At 32.4% G+C, this 27,717-nt stretch overlaps 1 long non-coding RNA gene across 1 annotated transcript; it reads right to left on the reverse strand.

Moving 5' to 3' along the window:
* Nucleotides 1–20,763: 20,763 nt before the first annotated feature.
* LOC143074784 (uncharacterized) lies at nt 20,764–27,472 on the reverse strand. The gene is made up of 3 exons (XR_012978081.1): nt 27,401–27,472; nt 22,869–23,177; nt 20,764–20,873 (listed from the first exon to the last, which is right to left on the reverse strand). It is a non-coding gene; the product is annotated as an uncharacterized LOC143074784 (long non-coding RNA).
* Between the last annotated feature and the right edge of the window lie 245 nt (nt 27,473–27,717).

Below are 27,717 nucleotides of genomic sequence, written 5' to 3' on the forward strand. Positions count from 1 at the left end.
GGATCAGTTTACTTATATTTTAAGAATATTTCTTTTTAATTTTATTAGATTTAGCCAATGACACGTTCATGTTCTTTTAAAATCCTTCTTTTATTTCACTTCATTTTATAATGGCGTTGTTATCATGTCTAGAATTATAGGTTTTCTAGAAAGTCAAAACGTCATGATTGAAACATAGTGAGGAGGGAGTTTTTTCAGTGTCCAGTGTATTGCGTTGGACAGTAGATGTTATCATAATTAGCTTAGAAATAATCGATTAACTTGTAAACTAATGCTTCTGCGCTTATTTTCAGTTAATCATAATTAATGCAAATGTTAACTCTGGTTGAATCTTGTTTAACTATCAAAATAATTGGCGCGGAAGATACCAGAGAGACAGTCAAACTCATAGATCGAAGATAAACGGACAATGCCATTATCAACTTTGCTCAACATTATTTGGCTATATTAAATTATCCGATCGAACATCGTATAAAGAGTACTGCAGAAACCATTAAACCTACTAAATATATTGACTTACGTCTCCATATGTTTTGCTGAGAACCGAATGAGACTTGTACCCAAATATGTACTAATACGACAAACATAAAGGGAGCCTCATGTGGTGCAGGTTATGTATACAGATCGGAGCACTTGAGATAAGCAATATTAAAATAGTACACATGGTGTTCAGTCTTTAATGTTCCCTTATGTGTTTTACAGCCTGGCGGTTTTCTTTTTTGTTGTTCATCGTCTTAAACATTACGCTGTAAGTTGTTTGTTTTAGAATATGAGTTCGAATATTCCTTTGGTATTGTTTGTCTCTCTTTAAGATGACATATTTGTCTGGTCAAACAAATTTGTTTCTTTAATTTGATTTTGAAAGATTGATACTAAAAGACTCGACTTATTCAAATATAAGGTATCTTGGCCTACAGCATTCATAAATTTCCTTATATTCTCGCTTATATGTTAATTATGTCCCAATGGTTAATAATTTTTTATGGTTTCTCTCGGTTAATAAAGTATGACTGCACCATTTATATAGCAATATACGGATTACATATCTGCGGTAGTAATATAATAGATCCCTTTTTAACGGTTTGTGTTTCTTCGTCATCAATTTTCAGAGTGTTTTTTCCTTTTGCTTGTATTGTCTTACATTCTTGACACTCTCCATTAACTGTCTGTTATAAACTATATTCATTTGAAAAGTACCTTCCTAAGCAGCTACGTACTATCATTTGGCAACCGTCGTCTATCATTGCTAGAACAAGAACATTAAAAAAGAGTAAATAACAATTATACCAAACTGTAAGGAAAACCCAAAACGGAAAGTCCTCCAGTAATGTTTATTTAAACATGTAAAAGTACCAGGCTTAAAATTTGACAGTTCAAACTATTAAGAAAGCCAAACATAAAAATAATTGAAGAGCATTGCATACCCAAATTTACAATCAGCTGTGCAATCAATGATTAAGGAAAACTATAATATTGAAAAATAAAAATATGGTGACCGTGAAATTTGGGTCATTACTCTAATTTTGCATTGAAATAAGGGAACCTGTGTTCTTAGTTTCAAGTTGGAGAATATTTCAGGGACTTAATTTTCGGCTCTCCCTTGACACCATTTGTGAGTATGGACTTGAGAAACGATGATAGTCCGTTGGAAGGAGTAAATAAATGACTGATCCTTGTTAGGAGAGGACATTATCTCTTGCACGCTAAAGACACCCTTATAGATATGGAAAAGAACAGATAAATGCAGCTACATTGAAGCACCTGCAAACGAAAAGTGGAAAGGAATTGCTAATCCACAATAAGTAAATATGTGCAAACCAATTTTCAAGTTAATTGGACTTCAACTTCATCAAAATCTGCCTTGGCCACAAACTTTAACCTGAAGCAGGATATAGATACGGACGAACTGACGAAAGCACGACCACATATCGATCAACATGATCCCCTACGTGGGGCACAAAAACAGACAACGATGTCAGTAAAGAAAATCAAAAAGACATGTTTACTGCAGACACTAAAAATAAAAAAAATCAAAGACAACTGTTTTCACTAGAGGTTTGACAGAGAAAAAATGTTAAGAAAAATTAACTCTACCTTCTTTTAATTACTTGTACGTCAAAACTTTCTGAAGACATTCTTTTAGAGTAAATGCCGTAAGAAATTTTTTTTTAACAATTTGTTTCTTATTTTCTCTGTTATCTTGATAATAATGATCCATATTTCAATATCTACAAATTAATTGTTATTCCTCAAATCGTTGATGAACTATTTTTAAAGGTCGGTGCTTCCTGCTGACAATTAGTAACAATCATTTTTTTGGCAGTTTTGTCTATAATTTAAACAATAACACATAAAAACTATGAAAGCAAAAATGACCATCAAAACGAGACAAATAAGTCGGTATAATTAAGTCTCCCAAACAATTTTGGAGACTTATTGTTTTTGCTAGGTTCTTCTTATTTTTATTATTCTTATTCTTCTTGTTCCTCTTCTTCCGCCACTTTAAAAATGAAATTGTCCTCAGCGTTTCTTCAAAACCGCTTGTCAGATTTACTTAGGGTTCATAATATGTTTGACTAATATATCTAGGGGAGACATCAATCTTTCGTTTGTGCATTTGGGTCTATTAAGGGGTATTTCGGGGGGCAGAAAGGAAGAAAGGGTTAACTATAGAACCCTATGGGATTTTATTTTTTTTTAAATTTTCAAATGAATATAACTTGAAAACCTTTAGTGATAAATACACACAGTCTTCAGAAATGATCATAGCACAATAAAACAAATCACATGAAATAAAGGGGAATCCCTGGGGTCATCCCCATCTCCTTAGATTTGAGAGTATGCTATTATCTTGTAAATGGTCCAAATCCTCACCCCTAAACCATATATATTCTTGAATGGGACGATAAAACAAATTATAGATATAAAAGGGAAGCCCCGTTCAATCTGAGAATGTGCTATTATCTTATAGACAGTCTAGATCCCCACCCCTAAATCATATATATTCTTGTAGGGGCAAAAAAACAAATCAAATGAATTTAAAGGGAAGTCCCTGGGGGTCACTCCAACCCATTCGACTTAAGAATGTGCTATTATCTTGTTAACAGTCAAGATCCCCACCCCTAAATCATATATATTCTTGTAGGGGACAATAAAACAAATGAAATGATATAAAAGGGAAGTTCCTATGGGGTCACCCACCCCATCTTATTTGAAAACCTGAAACGGTCCATATGGGGCAATATGCGTAATCGTTTCTCCATAGGCGGTAATGGTAACGTTTTCTTCTGTTGATCAGCCCATATCGTAAACTTGTATATTTATGATGGCTTGTTTCGAAGCTGAGACCTTTTTACATATGTGGTTAAATTTTCGGGGTACGAAGTGTGATTCATTTTCCCGTAAATTAGCTAACCCCGAGTGTCCATTTGCGATGTGGCTCCTCATGGTAAAAAGTCCTATTTTTACCACAATAGTTGCTTTGAAAATTTAATACTTTGAACACATTCAATAGCTCCATAGTTTTTACACATTTATTCTGTGTTCCCCTACTTTCTAAATTTACATAAATGGTTCAGCTCAGTCATTTTTTTATTATAGAAATGTGTCAAATATCACTACACGGAGATTTTTCGTTTACACGTGACATTTCAAGGCGCATTAGGGATATTGTCCCATATTGAAATCCATAGTTCTGATTTTTCTAAATATTTTTGAATGATCTTCATAGGTATGACATTTTGAATAAATCTGTGTATTTTTGTCCATTTCTGAAAAAAAAAATAAAGTCGTTTCAGCACTTTATGGCAATGACAATTTTATCGCTATATTCATTTATTTTGAATACAATGTGAATGTATAATTAATTTCTTCCAGTATACCTTCACTAGTCAAAACAAGGACAAAACTTCTGATGATAACCTTAAATTACAAAACACAGACCCTGTTCAAGCATTCCATAACATATTCTTGTGTCTAAAAGTACATTATGACAGAGACATTATGCAAAAATGTAGATTTTATAAAAAAAAAAAAAAATAATTGTTCTTACTAGTGGACATCTTGTATCTAATACTGTGGAAACCCCTCTAAACTACTGGGAAGGTCATTCTTATCATATTATTGGAGTGCAATGAAGTGCACATTTTCAAAACTTGCCCTCTCACATAATTCTATTTGAGAAAAAAAGTTTTTTTACATGTATTTCAGTGAAAACCTTTTATCAGTGAGAAATCCACATGAGGTATTAAAGGAAACATTGTGACATCACATGTATTATGGCGTCATTAAATAACGACAGATCAAAATAGTGCTAAATATAGTTTGCAGTGTTACATGAGAAACAGTTGCTGCAAGATTTAACTCGAAATATTGAGTCGAAAAGATCAGTAACTAAGCCTTTTCATTTAATATCAAAACCATAGCAACAGTTTTCATATTAGCATATTTCCAACATACCGACTGTAATTTCAATTGCACAAATACCATAAATAAATAATTTAGAGCTTGTCAAATAAATCAAAATGCCTACAAGTTATTCAGGACTTTTTAAAACCTCTAGTTTGCCATCTCATGTTAAAAAGTAATGATATGTCTGGAACTGAAATAAGACAAACAATTTTCTCAGGCTGTGTTATCATTTAATTTAAATACATAAGTATTATTGAGAGAGAAAAATCTAATTCTTGAAAGTTTTATCACAAAGAAAGAAAAATGCTTCTCCGTTGTGGCTTAGCCCCCTTCATTTTAAACCGTTTATATTAGACGCAATGAGTAGTAGCTAACTAGCTTAATAGTTGAATAGCAATATTGTTTTCAAGAAGGTTTGACCCTCCCCCTTTTTCACTGAGAAATGACAATATCTTGTGTTTTGCTCGTGTGCATTAAAAACAGTAGTTCATGATTTTATTAATAAATGTACATATTTTTTTCTGTTTATTTGCATATGATATCTACTGACGAGGGTCATATCATTGGATAAAAGCACGTGATGATATATCTCAATTTACGCGTGTGAAGTGTGTTATCACCCTTGATAATCAGTTATTCCAGTAGACCAGAGTGATAATTTATACATAACAAAGACTATATTGTGTCATGTTTACTTACAATTTAAAAATATTCCTTGTAAGTTATTTCTTGCCTTTTTCAATTAAATATAAACAATTCCTTTCGGATCTCACGGCGGTAAACAAAGTTATGATTGAGCCTAAAAAAAGTGTTCAGCCCCGTGCCAGTAATGCATTTTAAAAGCGAAAATTTCATTGACTTTTTGCTGATCTTTATCAATAATATTTATCTTAAACCATTTATGATAACTAGGTAGAAATAAAAAAAACTACTAACCATATTTTTTTCAATTTTCTGTGGTGTACAAGGTAAAATTGTCTTAAGATATCTCTGGAATTATCCTTAGAAGATGGGGCAATATGCGTAATTATTTCTCCATAGGCGGTAATGGTAACGTTTTCTTCTGTTGCTCAGCCCATATCGTAAACTTGTATATGTGATGGCTTGTTTCGAAGCTGAGACATTTTTACATATATGTGGTTAAATTTTCGGGGTACGAAGTGTGATTCATTTTCCCGTAAATTAGCAAACCCCGAGTATTCGTTTCCAATGTAGCTCCTCATGGTAAACAATCCCATTTTTAACACAATAAGTGCTTCGAAAATTTAATATTTTGAACACATTCAATAGCTCCATAGTTTTTACACATTTATTCTGTGTTCCCCTTCTTTCTAAATTACCACAAATGGTTCAGCTCAGTCATTTTTTCATTATAGAAATGTGTCAAATATCACTACACAGAAATTTTTCGTTTACACGTGACTTTTGAGTTCCTCATTTCAAGGCGGATTAGGGATATTGTCCCATATCCCCACCCCTAAACCATATATAATCTTGTATATGGACAATAAAACACATTGAATAAAATATAGGGAGAGTCCATGGCGGTAAGCCCCACCCCGTTCAATTTGAGAATGTGCAATTATCTTGTAAACGGTCCAGATTCCCACCCCTTAGCCATATATGTTCTTGGAGGTCACAATTAAACAAATGAAATGAAATAAAAGGGAAGTCCCTAGGGGGTTACACCGCCCCCTCTTGTTTGAAAAGATGTAAACAGTCAAGATCCCTACCCCTAAACCATATATATTCTTGTATAGGACAATTAAACCAATCAAATGAAAATGGGACCATAGGAATGGTGAGTTATGGGTGCTTTGTTTGGGAGACTTCGTAACAGTATCATGTTACAATTACTTCTTGTTGTAGACGAATTTTTAGTTACTCTAACAATTTGGCCGTTCCGAAAAAGAAGTCAGTCCAGATCTGTAAATAGATTTTTACACATTTTCAGGTAGATTTATGTCTGCGCGAGGTTTTTGTGTCGAAGGAAGCCACAGTCATCAGGTATATTTTGATATTTTGAATTCAACTTACAGTTGTTCTTCTGCTTTTTATACACAGTGCATCAATTCCGAGGTAAGGATCCAGTATTTAAAACAACATATCTATAATTATAGTTTGCAGCTGTTACTCACATAACATAAGTCACCCTACGATACCATCAACTATAATATAGTCAACTAGACGGAATAACATCACCGTATTCAAAGAAAGAAACTTGAACTGTGTACAGATGAAAATCGCAATGGTCAAGTTCGACGTTTTTTGGACTTATAAATAATTTTCTAATGCCATTGTTCTGTTTATTAAATACTTTACTTTTCCAATACTAGAAGCTGATTTTCAATCATATTGTAAAACATCATTACAAGACTTCTACCTTCCGTCTGTCCGTAATAGCACCATTAATCGTTCATATATTTACATGGCAGATTCCAAATATTCGTCCCTTTCAGTGTTGTATATTGAACACGATTGTCAGATTACTTTTAAAGTCATGAGACCGATTGACCTATGAAAAATGATGTTCTTCCAATTCTTGAACCAATGCATACAAACATCATAAACTTAGTCTTCTGTGCACGAAATTATCATTTTTTTCGTGTAAATTTCGTATAATCGTCAATTTTTTATCAGTCGGTCAGTGCTGTTGTGAAAATATGGCTGGTAATTAAAGTTCGTGTTTTGAAACCGAATTTTAACGATTGTCACCTGTTTGTCAACAATCGACAAAAAATCAACAAAAAGCATGGAAATTGAGCACGTGTTTAACATGTAAATTCAGATAATAGTTTATTTTAAGTACATCCATGCGTATTGCGATCACCGGATTTTTACTAGATGGGTCACACTGAGGTCACTTTGCAGACGGAAAATATGTCGGGAGAATTCCTGGAAGGAAGCAATTAAAATAAAGTAAACTTCTTCTTAATATGAATAAATTAAAGAATTTTCTTCAGAAAAAAGTAAATGTACATAAGTTTTATAATGAAAACTATCCATTGAGTTAAAAAAAAAAACATATGCATTATTTTTTTTTAATTTGAGTTTTCTTATGACTTTAAGGAAAACATTTCAATAGTTCTTGCATATCATTATTATATGAATACTAAACACTGTGACTAGACTACCTTTAATGATAACATTTACAATGCATTTTTAAAATAAATCAAATTACTCACTAGACCATCGACCTTTTTTTCAAGGGCTCTAAATAATCTATTCAACATCTATATTGAGGATCGAGGATTTTTAGTATAAGCAATGACTTGAAAAGTTCATAACCCAGATTTTTTGTTTTCTAAATCGATTTACGAATTTCGAACAGCGGTATACTTATGATGCCTTTATTATTCATAAATCAGCGATCACTAATTATATCTTAGCGATGCGTTGTAAGCATTCATACACGAACATTTCTTTAAGTTTCTGTTATCGATAAAGCAACAGTAGTATACCGCTGTTCAAACCTCATAAGTTTATTATAGACTTTTATCAGAAAACACCACGTAAAGTGGAATCAAACGGGTTTTATTTACAGGTGTTAACTATTCAAAATGAATCATTGTGGTCCTTTACACATACATTAAATATCATATAAGCTTCTTTATTGTTTTTTATATCATATTTTTTTAATAGGGATAAACTTATTTCGTATCTATGTTTGGCCAAAAACAATTAATTTATCTAACGATCACAAAATGAACAAAAAATCCCTTGACTACCATACTGCAGGAACAACATGATGAGTGTTTTGCAGCATCCTAAGAAAATATATAAATAAAAAGGTGGGTTGGGTTACAAATGAGATGAATTGACATATACAACTTTAGGTCACCATACGGCCTTTAATAATGAGCAACACCAATACCGAATTGCTAGCAATAAATAACCCCGAAATGACATATGAAAAACCATTTAACGATAAATAATCTTATTGCATGATTTAAGTACAATATAAGCATGAACAAAAATAGGATTTCAGTAATAAATGTCAACCACTAAATTACAGGCTCATGACTTAACACGGGCACAAAAAGATTTAATAGAGTTGAGGACTATGTACCCTTTATGTTGATTCAATGCTAAACATATGGAACTTTTATAGAAAATCCACAGCCTTTATCCTTGTACTCTCATATTTGGCAATTTGATGACTGATTGGTAAATGATTACTGTTTGATTTCCTTGAAACAAGTTTATTAGTGTAGTTATTGATTAAAACAAATAAAAATATGGACCAAATCAAGTACACTTTTTAGGGTGCGCTCGACTTTAGTGACTCAGCACGAGGTATTTTGGAATTTACAGGTTGATTAGATATTTTTGTAAAAAATAAACACTAGCACATCAAGAAAAGCAAGTGCATTATTAATCTAGGTTTCAAATTTTATAACAAGAATCTCTGTATTAAAGACTGTGGATTTTCTTTAAAAATCTTGGTTTATTTTGCATCAAAGTATCTTTTTTCTATTAAACGCAATTAAAAAGTAAATAATAATGCTTTGCAACAAGTTTCTCCTTGGTATATGTACAAAATGACATGTCTTCATTATTCATTATATCTGTAGTTTTAATACAATTGAAATTTGAAAATCTCGTACAAAAATGGCTATAGAAGGGGCCATAAACCTTAAACTAATTGGAAAACGCCACCCCTAACATAACCGGAGATAGTGGAGTAAGAGTACAACATACAAACAAACTGTTAAAACTATCTGAAAAGGGATTAACTCAATAGATTAAAACGAAGCAGAAATACATCTAACAAAAACACAAATCCGGCGTTGATTAGAACTGCTCCAACAAATGGTTTCTTTTACGTTTTCATGTGTTATAATCGTTGTAAAATGTTTAAAGTAGCTGTTCTTGTTCTTTAAACTGATATTCACAGAAAGGATGTCTTCGACATCTTTCAAGTCACATATATATATGGTTATAGAGTGATTAGATTTAAGGTATTGGTAGAGTTTACGGGACAGATATTAATATATGTGATAATAAAATTAACGGTACCAATTTTTCTTGCACCAGATGCGCATTTCGACAATACATGTCTCTTCAGTGATGCTCGTGGCCAAAATATTTGCAATCCAAAGTATATATAAAAGACGAAGAGCTATAATCCAAAAGATCCAAAGGATAGCCAAATACGTGAAAGGAATCAGAGCTTTGCATGAGGGAGATACATTCCTTAATTTATAATAATTTGTAATATTTTGTAACAGCAAATTTTAATAACACAATAAATCCGTATTTTCATGCCAGTACCGAAGTACTGGCTACTGGGCTGGTGATACCCTCGGGGACTAATAGTCCACCAGCAGAGGCATAAGGTGAGTTTAGAGTATACGTCACTATTAGCAAATTACCAATCAATGACTGCAAATTAAGGATTCTGCTGTTTTCCAAGAGAGCCAATCTCTTTGTGAAATAGTCATAATAGTACCAAGTTTGGGATCGAGATCAAACATTTGTTTTCATGAATGCCGAGCACAAAAGGCTCAAACGCTGGACTATATAAATCAGCAGGACGACATCAACCAAACGACTTGACAACAACTGTAATAATCCTGACTTGCTACATAATTTTCACAAAGGTTTTATATCTGGTTTTATAGCTAGATTCTCTAACTTCTATTATTGGTGCATATGTATTAAATTGATGCGCTTTTAATTTCGTGTCGTTGAGTCACTGTCTTATTGTATACCCGATGAGAAATCATGTGCTTGTGCACCATAACTCCTTTAATTTATTTCATTTGATTATATGATTTCAAATGATTATCAGCTATAACCAGTTCAGAAGAATTGAAACTTTTTTTAACGATCAAGTAATTTTGACAGAAATTGAATGTAACATTTGAAATAAAAAATAGTAAAGCTCTTTTTGAATTTATGTGGGGTTTTTCAGTAGTACAGGTACTAAAACACAACTGCTGGGGAGGTTCCTAACTTGGACATACATATATTTTAACTATGCAATGTGCTCATATGAGCTACATACGTTAAAACAAGTAATTGGTGAAAAATAATTGTTATCCAATTCTTGAACCAATGCATGTATATTTTATAAAATATGTCATTCGTGCACGATTTTATCAATTTTTACGCAAAAATACCGATTGGCACCTTTTATTAGACAATCAACAAAGAAGCATGGGTATTGAGAACAAGTATACCATGTACAATCAGATAATACTTTATTTCAGTGACCGATTCATGCGTATTGATATCACTGGGTTATTTACGAGAGAGGTCACGCTAAGGTCACTTTGAATACTGGTAATATGTCAGCAAATTGCTACCTAAAAGCAAGCAATTAGAATAAAATAAACTGCTTCTAAACGTGGACCCGTTAAAGAATTATCTTCAGAAAAAAGTATCCGTACATAAGTTAAATAATGACAACTATCCATTTTGTTATATAAAACATATGCATCATTTTTTTTTAATTTAAGGTTTGATATATGCTTTTAATTACGGTTATTCACAATCGATGAAATATAATCTAAACAGAAAGTGCACATTCTTGTACTGTCTCGTTGCAAAATGTTAAAAGAAGCCTTTAATGTAAAACAGTCCAAATTTTAACTTTTTTCTATCAAAATCTTCTTCGAAACCATTGTCTCATTCTTTCTGCGCAATGAATTCTTTTTTCTGCATTTCCAAACTGAAAATAATAAGCAGAACCGTTTAATTTGTTATTCATTGCTTTCTGCATGAAGAATATATTTCTCGTTTTTGACTGAGCAGTCGGTGCTACGAATAAAAATATTTTTTGGTTTGTCCATCTTGAAATATATTGTGGGATTGTCATTGGTTAAAATGTTGGTCAATTTGACTTTCTAAGGCTACAACCGACTTGCTTTATCAGATTTTCAACGTTTGTATAAGTTTTTATTCTGTCAAATGTATTGGCATTTCTTATCACTGAAAAGACATTCATTGCATCAAATATGGTACTAGTAAAATTAGAATTTTCACCTTATTACCGAGATTTGTGATTTTCGTCAACTACATTCAAACTAATACAAATTTCAGGTTCATCTGACGAAAAATGTTGGACACTTTTGAAACACTCAAGTGTCTATTTCAGATTCAATTAGTTTATGTGAAAGATTTTAAGTGATTGAGTCATTAAAATCGCACCGATTCAAGCTAAAATATGAAAAAAATCTATCAAATATGTCAAAAAATTTCACTTTTCAGATGTTTTTTGTCAACATGAAAATGGCCGCATCCGTGTTCATCCTTAACCTTTAAATATGTTATGTATTATTATCAAATACATCTTACATTTCAATATTAAGAATTAACACAAATGCGGCCACTTTAATTTAAGACGGAAACCGTATAAAATTTTACTAAAATGCTAAAATTGTGAAGATTGCAGTAATTTAGGATGACTTAATGATGCTCGTACCCGATATATGTGCATTGTATTGTGAAAAACAGCCAATATTTATGTAGCAGAAGCATTCTACTTATAATACCAATAAATATCTAAAAGTTTAAATTAAAAAAATTTGTAAAACTGCTATTTTTTTGGTCCAAAAGGGGGTCTTACTGGATCAACTCCTTTGATTCTTTTCAGAAGCGTTTACAAAGATTTCAGACTACGCCAGAGTATGATTATAATTTTGAAATTATCAATTTCCCCAACCTAAGTAGCAATATACCAACTTCACCTGCATATGAGATATACATATCCCAACTCCGTCGGTATTCAAGAGCTTGCAGCTGCTACTCAGACTTTGATAAACGTCACCAGTGTCTGAACAGAAAGTTGACGAAACACGTTTATGTTAAAGAACGTCTCGTCCTTTTTCTTGAAACGATCATCGGACGATATTAAGATCTTATTGATAAACATTACGAATCAACCTCACAAATAATACACGATAATCGTAAAGTATATAATTACATTAGATGTTTGTTTAATCATAATACTTTGTTCTGATTGGCTAACTGTAAAGCACGTGTTATTCCTTAAGCAATCGCATCAGTCAGTCAATAAAACGTATCATTCATGATAACACGTGGTCCCACAAAAACGTGCACAGGTGAATTAACTAAAACAAATTGTAAAATTTGTCTGTTCATGATCATAGCTAAAAAATGTAATTATAAGTATTGAATGCTTCTTTTTGTAACTTAATAGGGTTGTAAAAGCGTTGACCGTACACACATTTTTAGAATGAAGCGCTTTCGCATTTCACACATAATGTAGTTCGTCAACGCTTATACACCCCAATGAAATTACCAAAAGAAGCATTCAAGTCTTAAATAAAATACGTGCTGACGTTGTTTGTCATCTTAATTACTTGTTATAGTGTAAATTTATTTGTCTTTGTAAACTATTCCTTTTACTGTTTCGTAAAATTTTGGTAATATTCATGTGACGTGGCTCGGTATACATCCCGTCATCATAATCATTGTAATATGCTAATGTGCTTTGTGTATGTCACTTTTTGTTTTACTTTATTGAATTATTTGGTGTTTTTTTTATGTTGATTAGGATTATAACACAAATTTGTGACTGCAGTACCCCTATTTTTTTACATTTTTACCAATTATATCTATTTGTTTTGTTCACACCTTGTTGTAAAGACAATGGCATTTTAGGCGACTGTTATACAAGTGAGAGGTTTCGCTAGCTATAAAACAGTGGTTTAGGGTGCTATAAACAGTTTCGTACTAAAAACTAGGGGTATTTCCCCAGTGAGATTTACATACTGATGGAATTCCCTGCTATTTATATACCACTAAATGAAAAAGTTGATTGTTTTTTATGCTCAATGTGAAAAACATATATTGAAGTTCAATTAAAATGCCACTTTTGTCAAGATTTAAAAAAAAAAAATGTTTTTGTGACTTTCTACTATATGGGAGGCAACTCCATAAACAGCTGATTTTCACCTGTTGCAAAAAGCACTTTGATTTGTCAGGTAAGATAGCTCCTTTCGGAGCAGGCGAACGTAGGCTGAAACTACATTTTCTTAAATCAGCCGGATAAGCTCTTCGAAATGCATATTATAAGAAATCTCAAATATATGCACAGGTTACTGATTCGTGTGTCCAAAGGTGGTCTGTTTTTAAGGTTTTTTAGGGGGAAAATGCCTAATTTCAAGCTGATAACTTGTACCAATTTGCATGTTTAAACAAGAGATGTTGGATTTTTTTTTATTTATTCAGAAAGTTCATAGAATTATCTTTCCATTGATGTATAGATATCAATATAACTATGAATATCTGACTTCTGCATGATGGGTCCACTATTACATGCCCTGTTACAGAATGACGTCACGTAAAAAACTGTTGATTGCACCCTTAAGGGACAAATACAAAATATAGTGATGTTTTAGCATAGAAATGTGTTTGCGAATGGAGTAAAATAATTCTGAAAAATATTGTACGGCATGTATACATTAATTTAAAAGCATCAGTTTGGTATATTTAATGCAAATATTACAGATTTGTACATAGCAACCAGATATAAGAAAACCAGACTCTGTGCGAATATTGAAGTTTTTTAATTTTTTGCGACGTCATCATATTTTTATTCAATCTCTCATATATTTGGAACCAAAAGTTGCATATGAAAAGTGTAGATTTTTTCTACTTTGACCTTTACTCCTGATCAGTGTTACATAAAGTTTTATTCATTATAATATATATTTGGTACTTTTTATAGTCAAAAAGGTACACATGCCATTCCTAAGAAAAACACTATTTCAATATTTTCTCAACTCAGCTATAACTTAGTTCATATAGTACTAGGGACAAAATCTATTTAAAGTAACTTTATTCATGCCTATTTCATAGTTTTTATTCTATTTATTCAAAAGAAACCCTATTTTATGATTTATTTTCTTTGTAAAACTGATGAAAATGTGATACAGGAAATGTTTGGGATTTGCCAGTTAAACTGTTTGCCACTGGCCAATATGCCACTACCGCGTGACATAAAAAAAGAGCTGTAGTTTCACTATTTGTGGTCACAATCCTTAAAGTAAGACATCATTTTAATCGGTATAGTGTACAGATTCAGAAAAGCTGAGAATTTTTTATATATCGCATACAAGGTTTTGCTTAAGGGTGCTATAAACAGTTTCGTACTAAAAACTAGGGGTATTTCCCCAGTGAGATTTACATACTGATGGAATTCCCTGCTATTTATATACCACTAAATGAAAAAGTTGATTGTTTTTTATGCTCAATGTGAAAAACATATATTGAAGTTCAATTAAAATGCCACTTTTGTCAAGATTTAAAAAAAAAAATGTTTTTGTGACTTCCTACTATATGGGAGGCAACTCCATAAACAGCTGATTTTCACCTGTTGCAAAAAGCACTTTGATTTGTCAGGTAAGATAGCTCCTTTCGGAGCAGGCGAACGTAGGCTGAAACTACATTTTCTTAAATCAGCCGGATAAGCTCTTCGAAATGCATATTATAAGAAATCTCAAATATATGCACAGGTTACTGATTCGTGTGTCCAAAGGTGGTCTGTTTTTAAGGTTTTTTAGGGGGAAAATGCCTAATTTCAAGCTGATAACTTGTACCAATTTGCATGTTTAAACAAGAGATGTTGGATTTTTTTTTATTTATTCAGAAAGTTCATAGAATTATCTTTCCATTGATGTATAGATATCAATATAACTATGAATATCTGACTTCTGCATGATGGGTCCACTACTACATGCCCTGTTACAGAATGACGTCACGTAAAAAACTGTTGATTGCACCCTTAAGGGACAAATACAAAATATAGTGATGTTTTAGCATAGAAATGTGTTTGCGAATGGAGTAAAATAATTCTGAAAAATATTGTACGGCATGTATACATTAATTTAAAAGCATCAGTTTGGTATATTTAATGCAAATATTACAGATTTGTACATAGCAACCAGATATAAGAAAACCAGACTCTGTGCGAATATTGAAGTTTTTTAATTTTTTGCGACGTCATCATATTTTTATTCAATCTCTCATATATTTGGAACCAAAAGTTGCATATGAAAAGTGTAGATTTTTTCTACTTTGACCTTTACTCCTGATCAGTGTTACATAAAGTTTTATTCATTATAATATATATTTGGTACTTTTTATAGTCAAAAAGGTACACATGCCATTCCTAAGAAAAACACTATTTCAATATTTTCTCAACTCAGCTATAACTTAGTTCATATAGTACTAGGGACAAAATCTATTTAAAGTAACTTTATTCATGCCTATTTCATAGTTTTTATTCTATTTATTCAAAAGAAACCCTATTTTATGATTTATTTTCTTTGTAAAACTGATGAAAATGTGATACAGGAAATGTTTGGGATTTGCCAGTTAAACTGTTTGCCACTGGCCAATATGCCACTACCGCGTGACATAAAAAAAGAGCTGTAGTTTCACTATTTGTGGTCACAATCCTTAAAGTAAGACATCATTTTAATCGGTATAGTGTACAGATTCAGAAAAGCTGAGAATTTTTTATATATCGCATACAAGGTTTTGCTTAAGGGTGCTATAAACAGTTTCGTACTAAAAACTAGGGGTATTTCCCCAGTGAGATTTACATACTGATGGAATTCCCTGCTATTTATATACCACTAAATGAAAAAGTTGATTGTTTTTTATGCTCAATGTGAAAAACATATATTGAAGTTCAATTAAAATGCCACTTTTGTCAAGATTTAAAAAAAAAAATGTTTTTGTGACTTCCTACTATATGGGAGGCAACTCCATAAACAGCTGATTTTCACCTGTTGCAAAAAGCACTTTGATTTGTCAGGTAAGATAGCTCCTTTCGGAGCAGGCGAACGTAGGCTGAAACTACATTTTCTTAAATCAGCCGGATAAGCTCTTCGAAATGCATATTATAAGAAATCTCAAATATATGCACAGGTTACTGATTCGTGTGTCCAAAGGTGGTCTGTTTTTAAGGTTTTTTAGGGGGAAAATGCCTAATTTCCAGCTGATAACTTGTACCAATTTGCATGTTTAAACAAGAGATGTTGGATTTTTTTTTATTTATTCAGAAAGTTCATAGAATTATCTTTCCATTGATGTATAGATATCAATATAACTATGAATATCTGACTTCTGCATGATGGGTCCACTATTACATGCCCTGTTACAGAATGACGTCACGTAAAAAACTGTTGATTGCACCCTTAATCCACCATTTTCTACAGAGGAAAATGCCCGTACCAAGCCTGGAATATGACAGTTGTTAACTATTCGATTAATGAGTTTCAGCTTTTGAATTTGCCATTTGTGTAGAGACTTTCCGTTTTGAATTCGGAATTCTTCTTTTTTTATTATTTCTTATGTATTATATGTGTTCTGACCGCCATTCCGGAAAGTTAGCGATAATTAAAAAGGCTGCGATTTCAAGAAATGATATGACAGAACAAGGACCTTTTTATTCGTTTCATAAGCTGTAAAATATTGTATTATTTCATAAGTTCTCATAAAAGTAAATATAAATATTTGTTTTATCTATAACCACGATTCAAAACAAGTCAAAAAACAATTTACTTTAAATGTATTATCTTACCAATTATTAGAGTCACAACGGTAAATATAATACTACACACAGGAAGTAATATTTTGAGTGGTAATGCTGTGTTATCCGATATATCATCATAATTAAACATCGGCACATTGGTGGAACCATTTAGTTTGTCATTACTAACTGAAATACATATAATGCTAACATAAACTGCTTTTGAGTAAAACAAGATAATATTTGTACTGTAGTAGAGGTATGTAGTTTATAACTTAAAGATTTTCTTCATTTTATGAAGTTGCAAATTCATGTCAGCATCTAAAATCCAAAGTTCTTTCATCTATGCTTTGTTATTCATAAGTCATGATATAATACAAAATCGCATTGAATTTCAAATGTAACTGTTCGTCTATGTCTAAAGGGTTTGTACAGGTGAATACTAACGACAAAAGATGATATAATTAAAATGTCAATTATTCAAAGAAATGTCTTTTATTTAATAAAATATCTATACCAAGAAAATGTACTATTTGTGGATTCATCATGTTCGTATAAGTTCTATATACCTTTTGGACTATTTTGAATCTCGGTCTATTTCTGAAATTAATTCTTACATACTTTTGATTTTTTAACCCTGTATGCTAACATTGAAATTTTGAAATTGTTTGTATATACATTGAACGACAAATATATGTGACGTATACAATTTTCTGACGCCATACACGCGAATCAATGAATGTGTTCGTAGATAGATGTTTTTGTGTTCTGTTAAATTGTTCCTTTTTAAATTGTTACACGATGACGACTGCTATACCCATATTGTGACTATTTTACTTATTATGTCTGTTTAGTTCACGCATCCTTGTAAATATAACGGACTATGGTGAGACTGTCATCAAAGAGAGAGGTTTAGCGCTATAAAACCAGGTTTAATCCACCATGTTCTACATTTGAAAATGCCTGTACCAAGTCAGGAATATGATAGTTCTTGTCCATTCGGTTTTGTTGTGTTTTGTTATTTGATTTTGCCATATGATTATGGACTTTCCACTTAGATTTTCCTCTGAGTTCAATATTTTTGTGATTTTACTTTTTTACATCGAATAAAACGTGCGAACCTAATTGGGTTTTGTCAAACGGTTACAGCAGGTGTTGTTGTTAAATTGAAAAAAAAATGATAAACAGATAAATAATAACAGTAAGTTATATCAATTTAAAAAGAGAGACTTTAGATATACAAAAGAAGTTTATTCTCTACAAGGATGAATAAACTGCATATTGCAAGACTTTAATATACCTCATAAATGTTGTTGACAATTCCTGTGATAATTATAACTGACAAACATTGCACCAGAAGCATAAATGTATGGAATTTATTTCAACAAACTGTTATCAATATGTAATGATAATCGAGCTCCAACCCAAATACAATCTTTCATTTGGATCACTTACAAAATTAATTATTATGTTTAAAATCATGATTATGGTGACCTTTTGTTTTCTGGACATTTTGCTTGACAGATTAAAAACTTCTTTTCACACATTAACACATACAATCATGAGGCTGGAAATCAACTGAGCGTATGCACAGCGTATTGTCTATCTAGAGGTCTACTCACAACTGTAGGTTATTCTAAAAAAGGTAAAAATAATGCAAAAAAATGAATCAAAAGATAAATCGATATTCTCAGTCTTTATGCAACTATTGCAACAAGAAATATACTTTGCCATGAATAGCGTGAATTGTTATTTTGATCACCTACTGGCATACGAGTTTTAATATAAAACTTACCTGGGCATAGGACGGTTGAATTCCCAGTCAATGTGATCCCTTTATCTGTACTAATGAATATACATTTTACCATTGGCTGCTTGTCACAATCTTCTTCATTGTTTCGAATTGTATATTCAATTGTGTAGTTTGCATTGAAAACAAGTCCATTGTGATGAAAAATAACGGTCATGTTTTCAGATTTAAGATCTTTCTATAAATAGCAAAATAGAAATAAGTAGCTCAATTATTCACCTAATGCCGTTTGTTTATTATTTTTTTTTTTATCTAAATCAACTTTAATTCTACTAGACGATATTTTAGAGGAACACATTTTTTCGTTTAGGAAAATAATACTTGACGATTTAATTTGTTATATCCTGTCTCAAATATAGCAGCAAACATAAAAATAACAGGCTGAATCAAAGACTGCATGACAAATGCAAAGTAACGAAACAGAAAATATAGGGAAAATTTGAACAAAAGATGCAAAGGATAATTAACAATAGAGACGTATTCAATATAAGTAATTTCACGATCTAACAAAGCCATGACTAAAAAGGAAAAACGCAGTAAAGTCAAACTTATTCACAATACACTTCATAAAAACTTAAGAATGAAAATCCCTCTAATAACATGATATGATTTCATGTTTTCTGAGAGGTAATAAGATTATGCTCCACGAGTGCCATCTATTGTTTTTCTCCTATAAAATATGCTACACATCATAATTATTATAAAAAATGGTAAACATGACTACTATACGTATTCCATTGCATACATTTTTGCTAGATCAATGCATGACATAATACTGGGGATTATTAAGAACATTGATGTTAACAAATATGCCAAAAAATGCGTTTATCATTTAAAGGAAAAATAATCTTGCTGACAAAGTTAATATGAAAAATGAATAGGACATTTTCTTAAGCAAAGAGGAATACAAAACGTTTGAATGTCATAATAAAGACACGACAAGCAAATGATAAGTTATATGGTATGGAAAGAAAAATGCTAACTCCACAACGTACGACAACTGTAGACATATGTCTTCAAAGAAGACGCGTTCTTAAGGTACCTGTATCCACGGTAAAGTGTCAAATGAATATGTTGATATAATATTATCAACTGCATACAGTGACACATACTATAACAAGGTATCAACTGTTGTTTCATTATGGTGACAGTAATAACATACCAGTGTGCTAATAAAGTCTTTTATTGTGAACATAATACCCGATAATAAAAAAAAAATTGTTATGTTATTGTCAATTAAACAAATGATTCTACCGAGAACAAACAATTTCTGCGATTGGTCTGAGTTGATTAAAGTTCACCAGATAGTAATCAATCTTCAATTTTAAGTTTAAATGATATCACCTTAAAAAATATTTGTCGAATCAAACAAACTGACTATATATGTTATAAGTTTTCCAACATATGGTTTCAAATAAAAAGGGTTTACAAGATTTCATTGTGTAAACAATAAACAACGTTCGTACGATTGGGATGCAAAGCTAGCCATTAAAAAGGTTAAACCAATCATTTTCTTCGAAAATGCCTTTAACAAGTCATGAGCATGTCAGTTCTTTTTCACCAATTCTGTTGATTGACAACGTTCTATCTTTTAAGTTTTTATGGACTTCGCCTTTTTCAATTTATTTAGGAGTGCGGTATTTTCATTATCCTGTAACATGGTATAATAAGTCCGAATCAGTAATCCTCGATCTCAATTTATATTGTACAATCAATATTGCGGTTAAGTATGACAATAAAATATAAGAGCATAAAAACGTAAATGTAATATTATTTCAAATAAAACCCTTTTGACTTTTAAAAAATATCAAGTCAAAATCTATCAGCATGATAAAAATGAGGCGGAAACTGATTATGAAATAGAATTTAAAGTCCAAGAACCATAGCTATGCCCAAAATTATCAGAGATATGGCAAAATAAATTTCACCAACTCCGGGAGTAGGCATTTCATTATAGTAATCAATTGTTAATTTTGCTACTATATCATTATCATGGATTTTAAATCAGTATAAATATAAACAATAAACTTACTCCAAAGTAGAAAGCACAGCTTGGTATAGGATACACCTTCTTTAACTCTAAACTCACTTTTAATATGTCTTGTCTATTAACAAATGAAACATTTGTTTCAGTTGGAGGATCTACAAATGTATTTCAGATTAAATACAATACTAAGAATCACACATTATGTTTCAGAGAATACTATCATCAAATATCTATTTGAGAGCTGTATTGCTATTTTGTTTAACAAGGTTATAATTGTTTTTCGGAAATGACTATATGAATGGAAAAACAGCATAATAGATATCGTTAAAAGAAACGGTACCTACTTCTGCCAGAACGAAACATACATCCACTGTTCCCGTACCACAATAAGCATCGTTGATAAACATGAACAACATAAAAATAATTGTGTTCTTACTGTGTTATATACGCTCTTTTTGTTTTATACTTTCATTTAAAAATAAATATCGTAATCGGAACTCCAAGGAATGAGAAAAAGAAGGGCGAAGATACCAGAGGGACATTCAAACGCGTAAATCGAAAATAAGCTGACAAGGCCATGGCTACAAAATAAAATTACAAACAGACAAATAATAGTACAAAAGACAACATAGAAAACTTAAGACTAAGCGACACGAACCCCATCAAAAACTGAGTGTAAGTGATGAAAGATATTCCAGAAGTCTAAACATGTTCGCGGAATTGATTGCTTTTTTAAAAATCAAATAAGATAGAGTTTGTATATACCAGCATTATGAAATATAATTGTCTTATTTAAAAATTATATGTTCGTTGGTAAATTTCATTATCATAAAAACGGTACAATAAAGGTGGTACTAAAGACATTGGCGTTAATATTGAGTCACTGATAAGGTCTTTGCATCGGAACTAAACACATTTATTCTAAAAACAGTTGTTGGCATGACACGGGTTATGTTCTTCTCATATATGTTATGATGGTATGATACTAAACCCCTAACGGGAAGGATTGTGCCTGATGTTCATATGATAAAATCATAATCTTTCAGTCAGTTTAATTGAAGTCTGGAGCTGGCATGTCAGTTAACTGCTAGTAGTCTGTTGTTATTTATGTATTATTGTCATTTTGTTTATTTTCTTTGGTTACATCTTCTGACATCAGACTCGGACTTCTCTTGAACTGAATTTTAATGTGCGTATTGTTATGCGTTTACTTTTCTACATTGGTTAGAGGTATAGGGGGAGGGTTGAGATCTCACAAACATGTTTAACCCCGCCGCATTTTTGCGCCTGTCCAAAGTCAGGAGCCTCTGGCCTTTGTTAGTCTTGTATTATTTTAATTTTAGTTTCTTGTGTACAATTTGGAATTAGTATGGAGTTCATTATCACTGGACTAGTATATATTTGTTTAGGGGCCAGCTGAAGGACGCCTCCGGGTGCGGGAATGTCTCGCTACATTGAAGACCTGTTGATGACCCTCTGCTGTTGTTTTTTATTTGGTCGGGTTGTTGTCTCTTTGACACATTCCCCATTTCCATTCTCAATTTTACATTGACTAAAATCAATTTGGCTGGTTAAATTTTCATAAAACGTTTAGTAGACTTTTACATGGTTATTATCCTGTAATTGTAACTGTTACATCTCAATCTGTTACAATTAACGTTGGCCAATTTTGGTTGGTCTACCGTTAACTCTTTGAATATTATGCTATCGAAAGTATTTATACATGTTAAACTTATGTTTGCAAACGTTTCATCTCTAACTTATATTTTGGTAGTCACAAAAACGTAGTCAATGAGCATGGAGATAACATGTTTGTGTTAACACTGATCACCAGCCCAGAAGTCAATATTTCGCTGTTATATTTGAGACATGTATCAATTATATGGTCATTTTTATAAACTTGCTGTTTGCAAGAGTTTAAATTTTTCGAAAAACCAAGGATTTTATTATTCCAGGCATAGATTACCTTTGCCGTATTTGACACAACTTTTTTTTGGAATTTGGGTCCTCAGTGCTCTTAAACTTTATACCTGTTTGGCTTTTTAGTTATTTTCATCATCTAAGTGTCACTAGTGAGTCTTATGTAGACGAAACGCGCGTTTTGCGTATCAAGCCTGGTACCTTTGATAAATATATGTATTTTAACTTACAATAGAATAACTTCTCTTCTAGAACCAATTTCTTCTTGAAGGACTTAAAGTCACAAGAGCACGTATAGTTCACATTAACATCAGATTCCAATAAACTCTTTATAATTAATGAGAAACTTGTAGACTGCATATCTACACTTTCTTGATATTTGTAGCTCTTTGGAGTAATTCCATTGTACATAAGTGCTTTCCCATCTGGTCCACCTGACCATTGTCGTACTCTGCAATCCTTTGATTTAGTTTCTAAGTTACAGATTAGTTCTATATCCTTGTCGAAGATTGCAGGTAACGTAGAAAGATACCATGACACTTTAAAAAGGAGAAGCGAAAGCATAATTATACAGCAGTTAGGTACTATGTATTTCATATAATTTCAGTTAGGTATATAACTTCTGGTCAATACTAACAAGTATCATTTCCTTACAATTTATTGTTGAATCAGTTATTTGTTATCCCTACAAATGTAGTTATGTCAAGAGATTATGTTTGTTTGCTACCGCAGAGTCAATGGCTGATCTCGCTCGAATCCCCATATGGAATTTACTGACCCCATATATACCGTATTACGTCACTAACACACTATGTAACGAATTTATCTTACCGACTATCTTAACGTGTGAAATTAAGACTAGTGATTCTCAAAACGAGCAAGTCTTCAATACTGTTAGCGCTAAGAAAATACTTCCATTGATCCTACAAAAACAGATGCCAACAATAACGACTTTTAAGGTTTAAATGTGTTTTGTGAATTTGTTTCAATCTTAATCATCAATTTCTTCGTCTGTTGGAACTTTTAAGATTTTTTCTCAGAACCGTTTTGTTTTTTACAAAGGAACATAACACCATTACTAACCATGTATGAAATAAGCCCCGCCCCCTTCTTACCTAATAAGGAATATAAAGGGACGTAACTCCACTACTAACCGTGTATGAGATAAGCCCCGCCTCCCTACTAACCTAATATCAAATATACACGGTTTGCACGCGGACGTTTTTAACCAATCATAAATCATGTAAATGGAAATGTATAGGAGGTAAGATAAAGTTATGTACTTGTCGACGACAGAGTATATTTTTGGATACAAGTATGATATTGGGTGGAAATTTTCTAATAGAAATCTCTGTTTTACTTTTGTCTCTTAACGAAAAATATAACTTTACTTCTAATAGCGTTCTGATTTTAATAAAAGACTTTTTTTTAATTATGAAGTTGTCAACTTGGTTACTTTAACCATCTTTATGCATTGATCATCTGGTTCATATTTGTGCATAAATGTGAAATAAAAAATAAAAAGGTAATGCACATTAAAAAAGAATTCAAACATAGCCCTACCTCTTTTTAAAAATCCTCAGATGTATACACCAAATACGTATAGACAATGAATGTTCTGATAAGTTGGTTGTTAACCGTTAGATAAAATTGTACACTAATTTTTAAAACAAATAATGTTTTTACCTCCCCTTTTTTGTTTCTGTTCCGAAAGTACTAGCACTGTTCAATCAATTTTCAAGCTGTAACAAGTGAACATTTTACAATTCGAACCTTTGATAACTTTTACACCACTGGGTCGATACCACTGCTGGTGGACGTTTCGTCCCCGAGGGTATCACCAGCCCAGTAGTCAACACTCCGGTGTTGACATGAATATCAATAATGTGGTCAATTTTCTAAATTTCCTGTTTACAAAACTTTGAATTTTTCGAAACACTAAGGATTTCCTATCCCAGGCATAGATTACCTTAGCCGTTTTTGGCACAACATTTTGGAATTTTGGATCCTCAATGCTTTTCAACTTTTTACTTGTTTGGCTTTATAAATATTTTGATCTGATCGTCACTGATGAGTTTTATGTAGACGAAACGCGCGTCTGGCGTACTAAATTATAATCCTGGTACCTTTGATAACTTTAACACCACTGGGTCGATACCACTGCTGGTGGACGTTTTGTCCCCGAGGGTAACACCAGCCCAGTAGTCAACACTCCGGTGTTGACATGAATATCAATAATGTGGTCATTTTTCTAAATTTCCTGTTTACAAAACTTTGAATTTTTCGAAACACTAAGGATTTCCTATCCCAGGCATAGATTACCTTAGTCGTTTTTGGCACATCTTTTTGGAATTTTGGATCCTCAATGCAATTTAACTTTTTACTTGTTTGGCTTTATAAATATTTTGATCTGAGCGTCACTGATGAGTTTTATGTAGACGAAACGCGCGTCTGGCGTACTGAATTATAATCCTGGTACCTTTGATAACTTTTACACCACTGGGTCGATACCACTGCTGGTGGACGTTTTGTCCCCGAGGGTAACACCAGCCCAGTAGTCAACACTCCGGTGTTGACATGAATATCAATAATGTGGACATTTTTTTAAATTTCCTGTTTACAAAACTTTGAATTTTTCGAAACACTAAGGATTTCCTATCCCAGGCATAGATTACCTTAGCCGTTTTTGGCACAACTTTTTGGAATTTTGGATCCTCAATGCTCTTCAACTTTTTACTTGTTTGGCTTTATAAATATTTTGATCTGAGCGTCACTGATGAGTTTTATGTAGACGAAACGCGCGTCTGGCGTACTAAATTATAATCCTGGTACCTTTGATAACTTTTACACCACTGAGTCGATACCACTGCTGGTGGACGTTTCGTCCCCGAGGGTATCATCAGCCCAGTAGTCAACACTCCGGTGTTGACATGAATATCAATAATGTGGTAATTTTTTCTAAATTTCCTGTTTACAAAACTTTGAATTTTTCGAAACACTAAGGATTTCCTATCCCAGGCATAGATTACCTTAGCCGTGTTTGGCACAACTTTTTGGAATTTTGGATCCTCAATGCTCTTCAACTTTTTACTTGTTTGGCTTTATAAATATTTTGATCTGAGCGTCATTGATGAGTTTTATGTAGACGAAACGCGCGTCTGGCGTACTAAATTATAATCCTGGTACCTTTGATAACTTTTACACCACTGGGTCGATACCACTGCTGGTGGACGTTTCGTCCCCGAGGGTATCACCAGCCCAGTAGTCAACACTCCGGTGTTGACATGAATATCAATAATGTGGTAATTTTTCTAAATTTCCTGTTTACAAAACTGAATTTTTCGAAACACTAAGGATTTCCTATCCCAGGCATAGATTAACTTAGCCGTTTTTGGCACAACTTTTTTGAATTTTGGATCCACAATGCTCTTCAACTTTTTACTTGTTTTGCTTTATAAATATTTTGATCTGAGCGTCATTGATGAGTTTTATGTAGACGAAACGCGCGTCTGGCGTACTAAATTATAATCCTGGTACCTTTGATAACTTTTACAACACTGGGTCGATCCCACTGCTGGTGGACGTTTCGTCCCCGAGGGTATCACCAGCCCAGTAGTCAACACTCCGGTGTTGACATGAATATCAATAATGTGGTCAATTTTCTAAATTTCCTGTTTACAAAACTTTGAATTTTTCGAAACACTAAGGATTTCCTATCCCAGGCATAGATTACCTTAGCCGTTTTTGGCACAACATTTTAGAATTTTGGATCCTCAATGCTTTTCAACTTTTTACTTGTTTGGCTTTATAAATATTTTGATCTGATCGTCACTGATGAGTTGTATGTAGACGAAACGCGCGTCTGGCGTACTAAATTATAATCCTGGTACCTTTGATAACTTTTACACCACTGGGTCGATACCACTGCTGGTGGACGTTTTGTCCCCGAGGGTAACACCAGCCCAGTAGTCAACACTCCGGTGTTGACATGAATATCAATAATGTGGTCATTTTTCTAAATTTCCTGGTACCTTTGATAACTTTTTTATCAAGACTTGATTTTAATAATGCATAATACATAATACAACTTTTCGCACAGTTATTCAACCAACAGATAAATAGAACATGGTGCGAACATAATTGTCATAAAAATGTATGGACAACTTCCCTTGATGTTTTCTTAACAACCCAACTTCAATTCACAAAAGGATCGATTTCTTATCATTGCAAGAATCTACAATAATGAAGAAGATGTGGTATGAGTGCCAATGAGACAACTCTCTATCCAATTGTAAAAGTAAACCATGATAGTTCAAAGTACGGTCTTCAGCCTGAAGCCTTGGTTCACACCGAACAGCAAGATAAAAAGGGCCCAAATATGACGAGTGTAAAACCATTTAAACGGGAAAAACAACAGCCTATCTATATAAAAAACGAGAAACAAGAAAAACTTATGAACCACATCAAATAACGACAGCTTCTGAACATTAGTTTCCTGGATCAAACAAATGCAGCGTTTTAAAACTTTTTAATAGGTACCAACCTTCAAATTTATCTGAAACAACAATAAAACATCGCAACATTGAAAGACACATTATAGAATATCAATTGATATAACAAAGATAAAAAAAACATAAAAACTACTGGAAGAAACAATCTGCTGAATTTCATATTTATCTTAGTATCAAAATGAAATATTTTTTGGCAAATACAAAGAGAGAAATTAAAAAGCAACTAAATAAGTGATAGTGTTAGTACGTACCATTAGTTGTGACCACCTGTAAAACACACAGATATATATGAATCGAAATAATCAGCCGACTTTGTCCCATTCTACAATAGATTAAAACTATATAGTGAATTTGACAATTAAAGGAAGAATAATGTCTAAAAAATCGATGTTGTGTACGTAAAAGAGAATTTCCATTTAAATTGATCGATTTAATTTATATTCTCATATTTGATTTGTAATATACTAAAACGTACACAAAAACCTAAAATAATAAGTTAAAATATGTGGACGCATTATAAAGCATCAGCCTTTCATGGCGATCAATTGTTATATCACCCGATATAAAT

This window comes from Mytilus galloprovincialis, chromosome 5 (genome assembly GCF_965363235.1).
Source record: "Mytilus galloprovincialis chromosome 5, xbMytGall1.hap1.1, whole genome shotgun sequence".
NCBI classification, from domain to species: Eukaryota; Metazoa; Mollusca; class Bivalvia; order Mytilida; family Mytilidae; genus Mytilus; species Mytilus galloprovincialis.